General features: G+C 43.3%; 1 protein-coding gene across 1 annotated transcript in view; it reads left to right on the top strand.

The window, feature by feature from the left end:
* Positions 1-15,519, top strand: part of lrmda (leucine rich melanocyte differentiation associated) — a 367,284-nt gene that overhangs the window by 312,516 nt on the left and 39,249 nt on the right. The window lies entirely within an intron of this gene.

A 15,519-nucleotide genomic window follows, 5' to 3' on the forward strand; every position in this document is an offset into this window, starting at 1 on the left:
ATTGAAACACTAGCCAGTTGAGCAGTCTTTGTGACTGAAGCTCCTGCCATCCGTGCCTCAACAATGAACCCTCTTTCAAAGTCACTTAGATCTTTTCCTCTTGCCATCTTGATCCAAAATCGAGATCAACTGGGCCTGCTCATCATTTTTATACATGTCACAGAGTATGATTGGATGTTAATTGCTTAATTGTACCATGCAGTACACCTGTGTGGAAGCATCTGCATTTGTTATGTTTCTCCAGTCATTTATTCAGGGTTTCCCTTTAATTTGTCACCCGTCTGGACATGCATATATGGAAATGTTGTGTGTGTGTGTGTGGGGGGGGGGGGGGGGGGGGGGTTACCCTTTAGCTCCTTAATGGATATATTTCCATATATTTTGAGCAAGATGGCTGATCTGCCCACATTTTCCCAGAATTTATTACAAATGTAATTGGTGTGGACTTACAGTAAATGGAGTCCAGCTTTAAATGCCTGGTTCCGGTCTACAGTGGGATTGATGGGAGGGGCTACTGTGGCTCCATGTGTCAGGGAATCCCCAGCCTGCCTAAATCAGCCAGGTACACATTTCTGCTACTCTTCCCATAATTGTTTGCATTTCAACCAGGTGTTGTCCCACAGTACCTATTACCAAAGTTGCTGACTTCTCTCATTTCTGACACTCCCCTCAAAAACTGCCACATGTTTGTGCAATCAATATTAATGGGGAATTTGGGGTCCAAAACTCAAAGTTTGCTGGTATATATGCCCTAAATTTGTGACAGTAAAATTGTGTTTCTGTTAACAAATATTGACAGGTTATTGAATAGTGAGTGTTCTGTTATTTCTGAACATTTAATGTTAGTATATTGGGAGTACCTTTATCAAGGAGTGTGAAGTCTGTTCCTTTCAGAGGCAATGGATCTGGCCCATACGAGACGTGGCCCTTAGAGGGGGTGCCTTTCTGATTGTTCCCTTCGACACTGCATTCATGACCGAAAGCCTGAGATCTTCTGAGCACACGATTTAATGAATATGTTCATAAAAGAAAATAGTTTAATTATATTATAGTTCTCAGATTGTTAATGGGGTGGTATAGCTCAACTGGATGTGATTTCTGGTATTAATTATGTGTAAATTAACTTGTTGAAAATGGTATTTTATGGCCCCTTGTTAAAATTACAGCTAGAAGCAATGTGCTGATAGACAGACAAATGCCATGCAAGAATTATCATAGACTATTAGCTTGTTTCAGAAGGATTTTTATGTTAATCGCCTGGTACTTAAGTGCCCTGCAATTAATATATCAGAAAGATCTGCCCCCCAGCAAGGCTTACAAATAGAAGTGCTGAGATAAAAAAGCTATTCAGATGAAAACCAGAGGAGGAGAAGGGTTACAGTGAAGGGTATGGCGATTTCAAGCGTGTGATCGAGGAAAGGATAATGACTGCGCTATCTCTCTCGGGTCTGAACACAAGTTCTCTTTCTCTCACTCTCTGTACCTCCTCCTTTGTTCCAGACTAAACTATGAACCTTTAGGACTGTGAATGCCTCCTTTTCACTGGCATAAACTGAAAGGGCTCCTTTAAAAATGATTCTGGGAGCAAGATGAGTCAAGCTGCAGCATTAGAAAGGCTACGGAGAGGTACCACTCCTCTGGTCCTGTTTCTCTTGTATTAAATGTGTGGAAGAGCCCCATGCGGGAGCAGGCATTCACCTTGTGTATGGGCTGGAATCCAGGTTAGGTTAAACCAACAAGGAGGATTGTTTGAAGGACACACCTTTATGATGTGGTAACCACCAGCTGTTGTGTTTTTCTCTGAGTTCCTCACAGAATACATCGAATACCGTGTTGACATATGGTCTTAGCTGCCAGTGTATGAATGTGCAGAGGCTAAGGGTGTTTCAGTGGGGCTAATGAGTAATCACAGCTAATATTCTGAATTTTGTCTCTCTCAATAGGTGGTGAATACTTATGTACAGGCTTGACTGTACACTTGAATGTATAGAGCTGTCTGATTTTCAAGTGTAAACATACATTCATGACATAATAAATTACAATGTACATTTTTTTATGATTTATGATTTTATCAATGTAAATTGCTACTTTCAGTCCTTACATGCAATGATAAAAGATCTGTGTTACTTAAATTGAGCATAATCTCTTTATTATTATGGTCACTATCTGTCAGTGCTCCCGCCCCCTAGCTGTTGTGTTTTTGTTTTTTCCCGTCCCATGTGCTTTTGTTTTTCCCTTGTGTTTCAGCCCTGCCCTGCTCCCCGCCCGGTTCTCCACCAGCCTGATTGCTTATCGCATTCACCTGCCCACCTGCACACCTGCTTCCCATCCCCTTGTCAGCCCTGCCCTATATCTGCCCTGCGTGCCTCTGTATTGTTGCTAGTTCGTAGCAGTATTTTCTGACTGTTTCGTCCCCGCCGTTTTTCCGTCTGTTTGCCGTTTCCCGTTTTCGACCTGCCTGTTTTTTGATCCGTTTATTGCCTGCCGCTCTGTATTGTTCGCCCGATCTCTCTACCTGCCCGTTGTTCGACCCTGCCTGTTCCGACTTTCCCATACCTGCATTTTCCCTTGGACTGCCTCTCTGGTTTAGACCCTGCCTGTGAACTGTTTAACGATCTGCCTTGCGATTTCATTAAATCTGCCCGGAAACCGACGCACTTGTGGTCTGCGATTGAGTCCTTGCCTGAGCCCCTGACAACTATCAACCTATTTATGTAAAAGAACACATTAATAATTAATCCAAGTTCATGTTATTTATTAATAACTATCAATCAGGTCTGTACTCAGCTCTGGATTTTTCACATAGAATGGCTAAATGAATATATACTGTAGCTTTGTAAAGGTGAGCAGGAAGGACCCTGATGCAGAGATACTTCAAACAACACGGAAGGATTTCAAAAAACAAAGAATCTTTGCTAACCACAAGCAGACTTGGGCATGGGAGGGCACACAATTAGAGGCTAGCTCAAGACTGAGCAAGGAACACAACAACAGGCAGGGTTTAAATACAGCAAACATTCAAGACCAATTACAAACAGGTGTGAACAATCAGACAATGATTCAAGAAGAATTTTGTGTGAAAAATCAGACAATGATTCAAGAATTTTTCAATCTTTAACGATTGCTGAGCACAACAAATTAAAAATGATGGAGTGCAGTGCAGTAGCTGTAGACTATTGTAACAGAACCAAAATATCCTTGTAGTTGCTGGTTATAGTAACTTGCAAAATAAAGCCCTTTTACTTGAGCAGGGTTTGCTGAGACAAAACAGACTCACTTAGGAGAGTGAGAAAGTGAGCTCAGGAACGGAGTGTGTGCTGGACTTTTAGCACTATTGCTGGTATTCATATGGTGACTGTACATAAAAAGGCCTCACATTGTAGAATTTCAGCTGGAGTTTTGGAGGACATGGATGTTGTTAGATTGAGAGAATCACAGAATGAAAGCAGCAGGAAGCACAGCAGCTTGTTGGAATGGAAGTGGGCCATAGACAGGCAGAAATGGGCCTCCCTTTCTCTAACGCTGTGGGAGCTTTGCCTGTATGCCCTATGGGCCACCTTGTGGCCGTGAAGGGAACAGCAGCAGGTTGAGGTGGAGGCCTTGCGGTGCAAATAGGACCTACAGGGGACACCACATCACACAAGTGTTGGAACCTTTCTGTGACCTGCTTCTGGTCTCTGGTACAGGAAACGGGGTTGAGTGTTGTCGCAGCCAACAGGTCAGGGTCACCGTAGTATGCCTGCAAAATGACAACGCTTTCGTCTGGTCCAAGCCTGGATTGGCCACTGTTGTGGTGTATCGAGTCAGGTCTACTTGGAAAGCATTTGCACAACCCTCTGTATCGCTGCACAATGCATTAGATTTGGTCAAGGTCTCAGTCCACTTTCTGCCAGAGTTGCATTCTGAAGGTGTGCCAAATGCAGCAGTGGGGTCCCTAGCCTGATTTACACTCAATGGGAAAGACAAGGTGCCAGGCCAGTCTCTGGAACCTAGACTCAGGAGAGGCCCTAAACTGGGCAGGTAGGGAACAGGTTCCCTTCCCTCCTTTCCCCCTTCCCTGCCAAATCATGCAGCAAGGCCTTCCACAGCACAAACAAAACATCTGCAGGAGAACAAGACCTCTGGCAGCTCGCACGGTTCCTGGTGTAAATAAGCAAGCTTTCCAGAGAGCCAGGGCCTGGCTGGGACCCACTGAAAAAGTTTGACACTGCACCTCCAGACTGAATTCCTGAGCGTCAACCCCCTTAGCTTATGGCGCAAGATTACAAAGCTACTGATACAAGAAATTAGCCTGAGGGGTGGAATTATGCCCAGTGGGTCCTGCCTTTGCCAGTGACACACACTAGCTTAGCACTGCCTGACAGGACCTGTTATTTAGCACTGTGCTGGGCAGGTGGCAGGGGTAGGGGGGCCAGAAAACATTCACAGGCAGGAGCTGTTACTGGCCCTTAGCCTAGTTTATAAAACCAGTCTTAATTCACCACAAATGTGTCACTATTAAGGGGGCGGGGGGGATGGGGGGGCTAGGATCACAGGCAATAAATACTCTATAATTTATTAGCTAATAACAAAGTGCCTCAGCCCCCATTATGACAGGTTTGTTTGACACAATATTGTCAAGGAAAAAAGGCCGACTTGACCAAAGATGCATTTCTCACACAGAGAGAGACGCTTTTCTGGGCTTGTCACAGGCAGAGATAAACAAGAGCCCAAAGAGAGAGGGGAGCTGGCAGGCCGCCGCGTGCTAATTTATCACACTGAGAGACAGATTAAAGTAGGAAGTGAAGTAAAACTGAGTTCTGCGGGTCTAACCAGGGACGGGCTGCAAGCATTATAAATAATAAATCACGCCTGTCTGCGGAGAGAGCTTTGTATCGAAAGAAAACATATTCAAGTTGGTGCAGGCAGAGAGGAACGTCTAAGGCAGTGTCTGTGCCTGACCATGAGCTTTCTTTCCCCGCATCCCTTTGTGTTTTTTTTTCAGGCCAAAGTCAAGCAACTGCTCAGAGCCAGGCCTTTTGATACCAAATGCTCCTGTTCCTTTGTTCCTTTCTGTCGGGTGGCCTGGACCAAACTGGGAGTTGTTATTTGAAGAAACCGAATACCTAAAAAATGCGCCACACTTAAATCCAAAATATATTCATTTATTTATTGGATTGTTTTTTAAACCTGACACCAGGTGATGCTGGGACATTTTGCAGTCTGTCTCTCAATTCATATTTTTAATTTGTCAGTTTTTTGTAAGAGGCCAAGTCCATGGAAAAAGCAAGAGTGCTGGTCAACCTCACACTTTTCAGGACCATACCGTTTGTTACGACAATGAGGGGTCAATAGTTACGACATGCACCTTTTTGATGTGGGCTGGGTTCACAGTCAGAGGAGAAGAATGGTCAAGCGGTTTATGGTAAAAAAAAATAGGCTGGGAAGACTTCTTTCACAGTCCTGATCTCACAGTCCTCAGTGAGGCTAATTTCACAACAGGAGCCTTAATGTGCCATCAGCTCTGGGCAAACGCTAGTGAAAGAAAACAGTAATTAAATGATATTAGATGCTTGTGGCTCTTTTTAGATGTGTTACTTCGACATTGACTCTTTGCCAAAATGTTACACTAATTTTTATAGTTTATGTACATTTTTTGATATTTAGCCATTGCATCATTAATGCTGTTAATACTAAGATTGAATAGCATTTATACAGTGTTTTTAGTGATCCCAAAGTGCTTTACAGTGAAGAGTGTGGTGACCCACATCTCACAACAGCACTATGTAGCCCCTACCTAGGCACTGCACAGCAGCAGTTTCTGAAATTACTGCACACTTCAGGGATACAAAGATGTTTCACTGTATTGCATGTTGAACATCCAAATCATACAGTGCAGAGCAGACTGTACATTCACGGTGCCAGTCACACCACTCGGTTAATAACCACCCTCATATGCAGCAGTCACATTTATCCACACAGGGAGAGGAGCTCTGTGTCCCAGCCCCACTGCGTTTAGGAAAAGACAGCTCTCCCTAGGTTGACAACAAGAAGTCGTAAAGTGCCCGAATGTCCTTGTGGACATTCACTCTGGGGTCACAGCAGGGCCCTATCAGGTGTAATTGCATTTACGTTAAAAGAGGAAAAATAACCATAAATCTCTCAGCTTGTTACATCGCGAGGTTCAGTCCCCAATAAATGACATGCATTAGACAAATGTCGCTCGGGCACGCATAAATATTGCATGCCAATACTTTCTTTAAATGTCCTGGTTTTGTACAAACAGTAAAAGGGAGGTCTGTAACTTTGATGATACTGATTGAAGATGTGGTAGAAAATGTTTTTTAATTTTTTCTGTGCATTAATACAGCTTAATATCTCGCCCAGCTGCCAATTCCTCTTTTTTCACATAAATATGCTTCATGCAAAGCTGTCATCACCCAGTGTTCTGCAGGGCTGTTGTGTGGATATTGGCCTGTCTGGGAGTTTATGACAAAGTTTAAAATCGTTCATTAAACTGACCCACGGTGTACTCACTAACTGGAAAATTGATTCATGGTCCTGTTTAGTTTGCAGATGCAATCGTGAAAAATCTTTAACTTGCACGTTTTCTGTTGACAAGAAATTTATGCGGTAATAATTTGCTGGGAAGAGATGCCGACTGCTGGAAATGAGATATCCATCATAGCCTTGTGTCACGCCAGCTGCACCACGGCTAATATGAAAGCTCTTCAGTCGGCGATGACCCTGGCTGTTACTGTAGTCAAGATTATATATACCCACAATGCATTGCCTGGCTGGGAGGTGCCCGTGGAGGTCTATGATAACAAAGACTTTGTGATTTACAGCTTGCTGTGAAAGCAGGACTTGATGAGATTAAACAATTTCATAGTGCAAGTGTTCCTCAGGCCATGATTTGTAGTTGTGAGCTGATAGTAAATCATGTTTATACATCTGAGAGCATGCTCAGCAAAGGAGAGCAATTACAGTTTAAGACAGTTACTATTTATTTAATTTTTATCCAGGGTTTCCAGCCATTCACCTTCACGAGTCCTTACTGTCTCACAGAATGAAGTGGGGAGGTGCAATATTCCTGCAAGGCCTCTCCTTAGAGGCCTGAAAAGGCCACTAGCATCCCATGAATCTGGCTTCGTCAGCCCCTTGATCCTGCCTGTTAACGTGTGCTCTTTATCGAGTCTCTCTGCACTGAGGAGGTGTGGTAGTGTCAGCATGTTGTGCAGTTTTTGGTCTTAGAATTCTGGTGATATGCACACAAGATATGCAGTAGTTTTATTGATGCCAAAATACCCCTTTTAATAAGCCCCTGTACATACGGATTATGCATTATTATTATGTATTGCTTAAAGGGCCGTCAGGGTCATATGAGAAACTAATATTGTTATTGTTGAAGCTGTTTTTGTTGTTATTATTAATTCATCATTCCTATGAATTCAGGTAATTCTATTTGTATAAATCTGTTCATTAATTCATTAACACCTCTATCAAGGGCAGCTTACGTGGCTCAGGTGTGATGCAGATCAGGTGAGTTCCAAGCTCAGCTCTGTAACCAGCAGACGTCAGTAGCCCTCCAGTCAGCACAGTAAGCTGAAGCCCTCCCACGGCAGGGATGTGAAGGTGGGATACATTAGAAAGAGGTGGGGAGCTTGGGGTGTAGGGTGGCGGATGAGTCAATGGTCAGAGAGGTCAGAGGGTGGCAGAGAAGATGTGGGGAGATAGGATGAGGTGTGCTTTTCCCTGCTCACAGTTAAAAGGTGGAGGTGGAGGGAAAGGTGAGTGGGAGGGGGAGAGCCATAAGGAAGGAGACAGTAGGTTTGTGGAGGGGGTGGGGGTGTCAAATTGAAAGTAGACCATATTTTGGAATAATAAGAGGCTGAAATGTTTACAGACTATTAAATAATCCCAGAATTTAATGTAAAATGGAAATTGAAACATGTGGATCAGTCTGTTGTTTTTGAGGTGTTTTGTTCATCGGTGAAGTGTCGCAGGTGTCAAAATGCCCTACATTTAATAGAGAAACTGACAGATGCCTAACTGTGAAGTGCTGTGTGCGTGTGTGTGTGTGTGGGTGTGTGCATATGTCTGTGTATCTGCCTGGAGTGCATCAGGAAATCACATTATTTAGACACATCTCAGTTTTTTTATTTTCCCACAAGTGCACCCTGAGTCACAATTAGTGTTGGTTCCTCCTGTGATCTTCCATGAGTGAAAGCAAAGAACAGAGCTGTTTTCACAGGAGGGTGGAATGAAATGTACATTTCAGAGAGCTGTGCTACTGAGTTAAGCTTTGCTAAGTAACCTTCCCATTTCACTCCTGAAAAGAACTAATTTCCTTTAAGTTCGCACATCACTTCAGAGTCTTTTTCCTTCTAGCTCTTCAAATGTGTCAACGATTCTAATTGTGGAGGAAGCATTCCAGACAGCCGAGTGTAACAGTCGTGTTCAAAGAATCTTCACCTATTGAATATATTCATCAACACACTTCTGATGTTAGATACAGCTCCTATTCGGATCAGATGGCCACACAACATGTTGCAGTTAAGAGTGTGTGTGTGGTAGACTAGAGACATCTGTGCTTGGTTTTGTGTACAGTAAGAGAGAATCTGTCAAACCCTTGTTAAAGTGCATTTAGGTGTTTTACAAAAAAACATACATACCCTGTAAAAACACAAAAAGGATCAGTTGTAAAATCACAGTTGGTCCAGATTGTAGTTTTTATTTAGTGAACATACATGTGTTAGAATGGATGTTAGAAAGAACACAAATGGATTACTGCGAATATGTATGAAAACTTATGGATCTGTCAACAGCACCGTGTCTGTGATTTAGGTACACTTTTTTAGGACAGGTTACCCAATCTCATAGCAGCCCACCCATTATAGCTTTCTAGCTATCTCTTAATGCAGCCATAATACCACTGGGTGCTTGGAGTGAAGGGATATCACATCTCTGTAATTTCAGTCAGTGTGATGAAGCAATTATGCTGAGTACAGGTAGAACTGTTGCTTACCAAATAGCATAGAAATACTTCATAAAAAAATGTGAAGTAGCCCCTAGCTGCAATGTATGTCTGACTAAAATTAGAAGGAACGGCATAAATGACCACCACCGGCACCAAAAACACCCAGCCGAAGAAAGGTCACACAGCCTTTTAAAATGCAACCTCATGAATTGTGTGAATTGGAGGGGCCAACTGTTAACTGCCTGTAGTACACAGCCTCTGCTTGTCTCAACACCAATCCACGAGAACTTTGTGTCTGACCTCACATGCCAAGCCAGAGCAGCACCACCTGTGATCAACAATCATATGGCCTGCTCACACAGGACTGGCTTAGTCAGGTGGAACAGGTAAATCATTGAATACATACTTGATGCCCCCTCCCCAAGCTGAGCATGGTGCACTGAAGTTTCTTTTAGCTAGCGGGTCAAGGGCACCAAAACATCAAATTTTTAGTCTTTTTAGAGCCATTGCCTTATGAAAACAGAATTAATACATTTTTACACATGGCAGCAATAAGAATAAGAATAAATAAAATACATCACCATCACCCTTAAAAAGCACTGTCATGTAGGTCAAAACCATAATACCTCCCTGCTTAAGCCCACTCCCTCCATAGTGGTCTTTCTTTTGCTGAGTTTCACTCTTTTTCAGTGTCCAGAATAACATTTGCTCTGACAGACTTAATTACACACGTTTGTGATGTTCTCATCAAATCCGAGGTTTGGTTTAACCTCCACAAATTGAATATTGAACTTTTTTACAGGGTTGGTTTCAATTGCTTCAAAATGAAGTGAGATTCCGTGTCAAGAAACTGTTGTTAAAACATAAGGAAGCTGAAAATGAATCTAGGAAAATCAGATGCAGATGTGGGGTTTTTAATTCAAGCTGAAATGTGTCAGCTGAAATATTTAGAGCAATTGTAAGGGCTGTGGGCTGAATTCTTAACATGATACCAAAGGTTAGCTGAGCATTAAAAGTGGCTGCAGTATGATGCTAATTAATCTTGTAAGCATGTTTCTAAAATTTTCTGTTGGGTTCCACTTGCTTGAATTATTTCATGGGATACAGGTCTGTATAAAAAGGAGTACTGTTTCTGGCAAGTTGTGAAGTAAATTAACCACTAGAGTGCTCTTTACTGTAAATATGAAAAGACCTAGAGGGAACATAGTGATAATGAAACATGAAAATCATTATGCCATGTCGCATACAGAAACATAATCAAGTTGACACAGATTTACCCAGATCAGACTCACTGCGTTCATGATATCACCCATCACACATTTCATGCCAGTCAGAGGGTTGTGATTTTCTAGGAATCATTTAAATGACTGACAAACAGCAGTTTGCTCTACTTTCTTTGCTGTAGTTTCGCATCCAGATTTCAGTATGTGCTTGTTCTTATTTGCTGTAGAGGTTGTGTTTATCCAGCTTGAGAGGCATGCTATAAATGTAACATGAAATACAGTGAAAACGCGTGTCAGACCAGCACACATTTGTAATTAAATGTTGATACAGTGTAGCAGCCTCTGCATGTCATTATTTCAGGACTTCAGAAATATGCACAAGTTTAAAAAAAGGAAAAGAAGGGAGGTTGGGGGAGGTTTCATGCACAAAGACATCCTTGATACAGACCCAAAGTGAAAACATATCAAATGACATTTTTATACGTGTCTTTTGCAAGCACAAAAAAGTGGAAGTGGTGTCATGAGAAAACATAACAGAGATCTTGTTTCTTCTAACAATTGCTTTGAGCAACGAGATTGCCTCAAAACCCCAAGCCTCCCTTTTCTGGTTCTCCTCCTCTCACTTTCTTAAAGGGGAAAAAGAACCTTCTTTTCGGGTCTGAGAGGTCATAGGCTGGCGCTTAGCAACAGCATTCCTGTGCCTGGAGTGGCACTAAGCCCCTGGCTGAAGCCTTTGATGTGGCTGTCAGGGTAGATTTATTTCGTTTTTGCACTTTGTCTGCTTGTCCAGATGTGGAGGGGGATAAGGAGTGTCGCTGTTTCTCCAGCTGTAATGAAATTGTATTCCCTGGTGGAGGGTGGGGGGTTGTGGGGGGACGGGTCACCGGAAGCAGCTGTGCAAGATTCGGTTGTGCCCTTTGTCAGACTGAGCACCTGATGTCACAGGAAACAGGAAGTGCCCATTCAAAAGGGCTGTACAGTGTCAGGAAGCTGTTCAAGCAGCCGGAGTGCTTCCCCTTCACCGCGGTGATGATTGCACGCCACTTCCCACTCGGTAGCGTTGATTGTTGGGGGGGCAGGGGGATTAAAAGCACTTGATAAGATTCCTGTGTGATGTATTCTCCAGGAGAATAGCCATCTTGCACTGTGACATTTAGCAGAGGGATGGCTTTCAGATGGCCTGGCCCCGCAGGGATAGGCACCGCCGCTGTACTCCCTGCTAAAGCCATTATTATAGATTTCTCCTTCCTGAGCCTGTAAATTCTGCTGCATTATCATAAACTGCCGTGATAACTCACACCATATAAAGACAATAATGATGCGAACACCCAGCACATGCCTCGGGCCCAGCAAATTAAAACAATTCTCTATGTGTGTCGAGCTGTGTCCTCTGGATGCCTGGACGCTTTTAATACAATACATTGCACTGCAGCGCCCCTTTCTGCCTAGAGCTGGAACTGCAGTGGTGGCAGTCGGCACCTCCCCCCTCTTGCTCTTGGGAACATCGAGCACGTTTAACGGGACTGAAGGCATCTGTCAAACCGTTAACCCGCAGAGGCTCTGGCCCCATGTAATGAGGGGAACGTGTTTGAGTGGGGGAGGGTGGAACAGACCCATTTTTAAATCGGCCTGGTTTAACCTGACTGAAAAAAGAACAGCTGGAAAACAGTGAGTCTGCATTGGAACCAGTGGTGCTTGTTTGGACGCACCTGTGCATGTGTTTTACACGCTGGCAAGAACATGTGTAGCTCATGCAGCATGCGCAGTCCAACATGCACATAGACTGCACTGTCTCCTGTGTGCTGATGAAATAAATAATTTAGAAAAGAAGTTCAAAAGAAGTTAAAGACCAGTTCCAGTTATGTTGACCAGTTAGTTTTAAAGAAAATAAAGAGACATTTGTATGTGCATAAAGCGCTCTGTAAGAAAGCGCTACAGGGGAAGCCACTAGCCTTGTGTGCACCAAGCGGCTGAGAAATGAATCACTCCATGTTGCTCACAGCAACCCTGGGCTTTTGATTATGTTTGTGTAAAACCTCATGGATGGTGATCAAAGACAGGTCACATCCACCAGGCTTTCAGAAAGGCCCAGTAACAGCTGAGATTTAAATTAAGCCCCAACCCCCCCCCCCCCCCCCCTTTCTTTAAGTGTGTTTCGGGGGGATTCCCATTATCGAGAGTTCTCTTTCTCATGTGGGGAAGGGGGTCATTGGGCATTGTGAAAGGAGGGGGTCACAGAGGGAGGAAATGGGCGGGGCCCCAGATTAATCTTCTGAGCATTTGATCAGCAGACAGAGGGGAGGGACAAGTGTCTCTGTTGTGGACAGCGGGCAGCTCTCCAAGCAGCGCATGATTGATGCCGTGGCTGCTGGGATGGGCGGGAGGTGAGGGCTGTCCTGCCAGGCCTCCACTGACCATGGGTAGTGGTGTTAATAATGTGGCAACTGGAAAAAATAATTGTAGATAAGATGCAGGATTATGAGGGACAGCGGTGGGGAGTGCCTCTGATCTGCAGAGCTGAGAGGAAATTAGTCAGGGCAGGGTGGAGGCATCTCTTAAATCCAGGTTCAGGACGCCGGAGCCCAGCACCAGCCGCCAACATGTGAGCTCCACATGTGCAAACAGTCAGGAGTTTGTGGAGCTTCCACTCTCATGTATGGACAGACATCAAACTCCATAGCTGACCTCTTTATTTTAATGTATTCATAAATTTTCTATCTGCATGGGCAATCTATTTTTTCCAAACATGTGGTGTTTGTTCAGGCCTAATGCTAAATGATTTACCACTATGACCAGAGCAACTGAATCACTGGCAATGAGGTAGCTGGATGTCATGTCTGTGTTGCTGCAGACAGTTCTGTGCCAGACATGAGCGCAACAGATACATCACTTTTTCTTCACATGAGAACAGAACCAAGCAAAGCTTGTCAGTTTGCTGACAGGAACAGAAACAATGCTCCAGGAAAGTTCGATTTTGTTGTAAAATACATCCTGGGGTCCTGTTTATTTCTCAGAGGTACTCTTTTATGCACTGTTAATGTTAAGAGGATCAGTTTCTTAAAATTGGCAAGACAGCTTTTCATTAAAGTCTGATTACGTGCTATATCCACATACTATAAAACTGTGACTGGGATATTCCATACATAAGTGAAACAGCTGTGCTTGTACTGTTTGCTTTGCTTTCTTCGCTTTTCTTTGTTCTCCAGTCCATGCAGATATCAAACAGCCATTTTAAAATACTTAAGTAACAAAGCAATTTTGGTGTGAGTGCCTCTGAAAGCTCATACTCTTAGAGCTCGGTATTAGATTACTTGTCACTCTGTGCTATGTTTTCCAATAAAGGAGGTGCTTTGTCTCCCCTGCATCCACCATTTCATTTATAAAGGCCACTTCAGGTACTATAGTGTAGGAAAAAATAACAGAAACAAAAAACCTCTCAGTAATATATATTTATTTAGTCTCCTACAAATTTTAAAGAGATTCTGAATTCTATCCAGTAGAAGTGGAGTGTGGGTTTTGAAAAGGCATCAGATATCAGCATTAAGTGATAAACCTCCACAAACTTTCAAATGCAGGCGTTACCTTAAAAGAACAGCCCACTCTGCTCCTTTATAGGTTACAGAGCTGTGTTCTAACCTATCAGAGACCTCTGCACACCCAGCTGCTTCTACTCCGGGCCCTTCCTCTTAAACAGCTGATAAAGGACAATTTGCAAATAGGGCAGGCTGCCGAGGAATGACAGGAGCTGTAGCCAAGGAGGCAGGGCTTTGGAAAGCAACATTCCCATGCCACCTGTTGGAGGTTCAATGCACAGCAGCGTGTTACAGGCCCTGCCCTCTGCTGCAGCCTGACCTGCTGTTGACCTATAATTCTGACCATGGCTCACCAGCAGCTCAGTCCTCCTCAAACCCCTTTCAAATAGCAGGGAGTGGGTAGGTAGGGTGCAGGAGTAATGAAAACCAGCACCCTGCGCCTCTCTGCATTAATGACACCTGCCCTGGATGGAGAGCAATAAAACAGGAACAGCGCTCCAGAACTTCCTGTCTGTAGCCATATTTACGGCACAAGGACAATCAGTTACAGTGATGTGAATTTCACTATCTCTCCCTCTCTGTCTCATTTCTTTAATTTAAAGACCTTTTCCCTGAGCTTTACCGCCTGCTATTGCCCAGAAGTGTGCATCTCCTACTATGTTTCCTATGGGTAGAAAACTAAAACTCCAACAGAGAGGGGAAAGCTGCAAGTATCAGCAGTACACAGTGTCTGTCTGAGAAAAGCTGTGCTTACAGAGAAATCCGCTGCACTTACTACTTATCGGCTGGCACATGTTATTCTGCTTTTATGTCTTACTTGAAAGGTGCATTGAAATAAAACTGAATCTATAGTAATTCTCACTGACCTCGAGATGGAGGGGTAGCTGAAGGGTTGTCATGCAGTTCCTGTTTGGGAGTGTAAAATTGGTGTTGTCAGCTTTAATACCTTTGCTGCCCTTCGGAGGCCTGTTTCCAAAATCGAAATGATTTTGATTCCAAGTGAAGCCAATGCTTTCCCCCCAGACCTCCCTCCTGTAATCTGTATAACATGACAGAGGTTCACAATTAGGCACAGATTTTAGCTTCCGTTATACTGTATCACTGTATTTCCATCCACTCTGCAATATAATATTTACCATAATAATATCTATTCTCCCATGCTCATTCCTCATCTGAGTGGTCCCTGTGAAATGGAGGAAAGCCTTGCATTTTTTTCATGAAGGCCAATAATTTTAGTCTGGGGGTAATTGTAAGGATAACCCAAATGTATCTGGTGGTTTTTATGGAAAAAAAAAACATTTTGAATGTTAGATTTCAATTCTGTTTTTGTAGTTGCAAAAATTTTATGCCCCAGTCTGAGGAGCTGTTTGTGTTTGTGAAATGGGATTGAAGATGAAAAAGAAATTCTACAAAAACTCCCACTGCAGTGTGTCGGCAGAGATAGTGTATCAGTTCTAATGAGATGTTGGACTTTGCTTTACATTTTAAAAGTCCAGGTTCTGCATGGTTGAATGTTACAGCCAATAATTCAGACACAAAATCCCTTCTAAGTCAGCACACTCATAAATATTCATAAGTGAGCAGCCGCAGCTTGAACTCTGACTGGAAGAGGAGGAAGCCCAGACTGTGTGGGGTCTTCTTCAGTGTTAACTGTGTTTGGTGTTTGCAATACTACATATAAAATAAATATCAATATGAGACATAGCAGGTGTTAGGGGGTGGTGATTGACAAACATTATCCTCACTGTTTCCCTGAACCTTACTGCTTCTTAGGTTCAGAGGTCAAACATCAAGGTCACAGATA

Source organism: Megalops cyprinoides, chromosome 15 (genome assembly GCF_013368585.1).
Source record: "Megalops cyprinoides isolate fMegCyp1 chromosome 15, fMegCyp1.pri, whole genome shotgun sequence".
NCBI lineage: Eukaryota > Metazoa > Chordata > Actinopteri > Elopiformes > Megalopidae > Megalops > Megalops cyprinoides.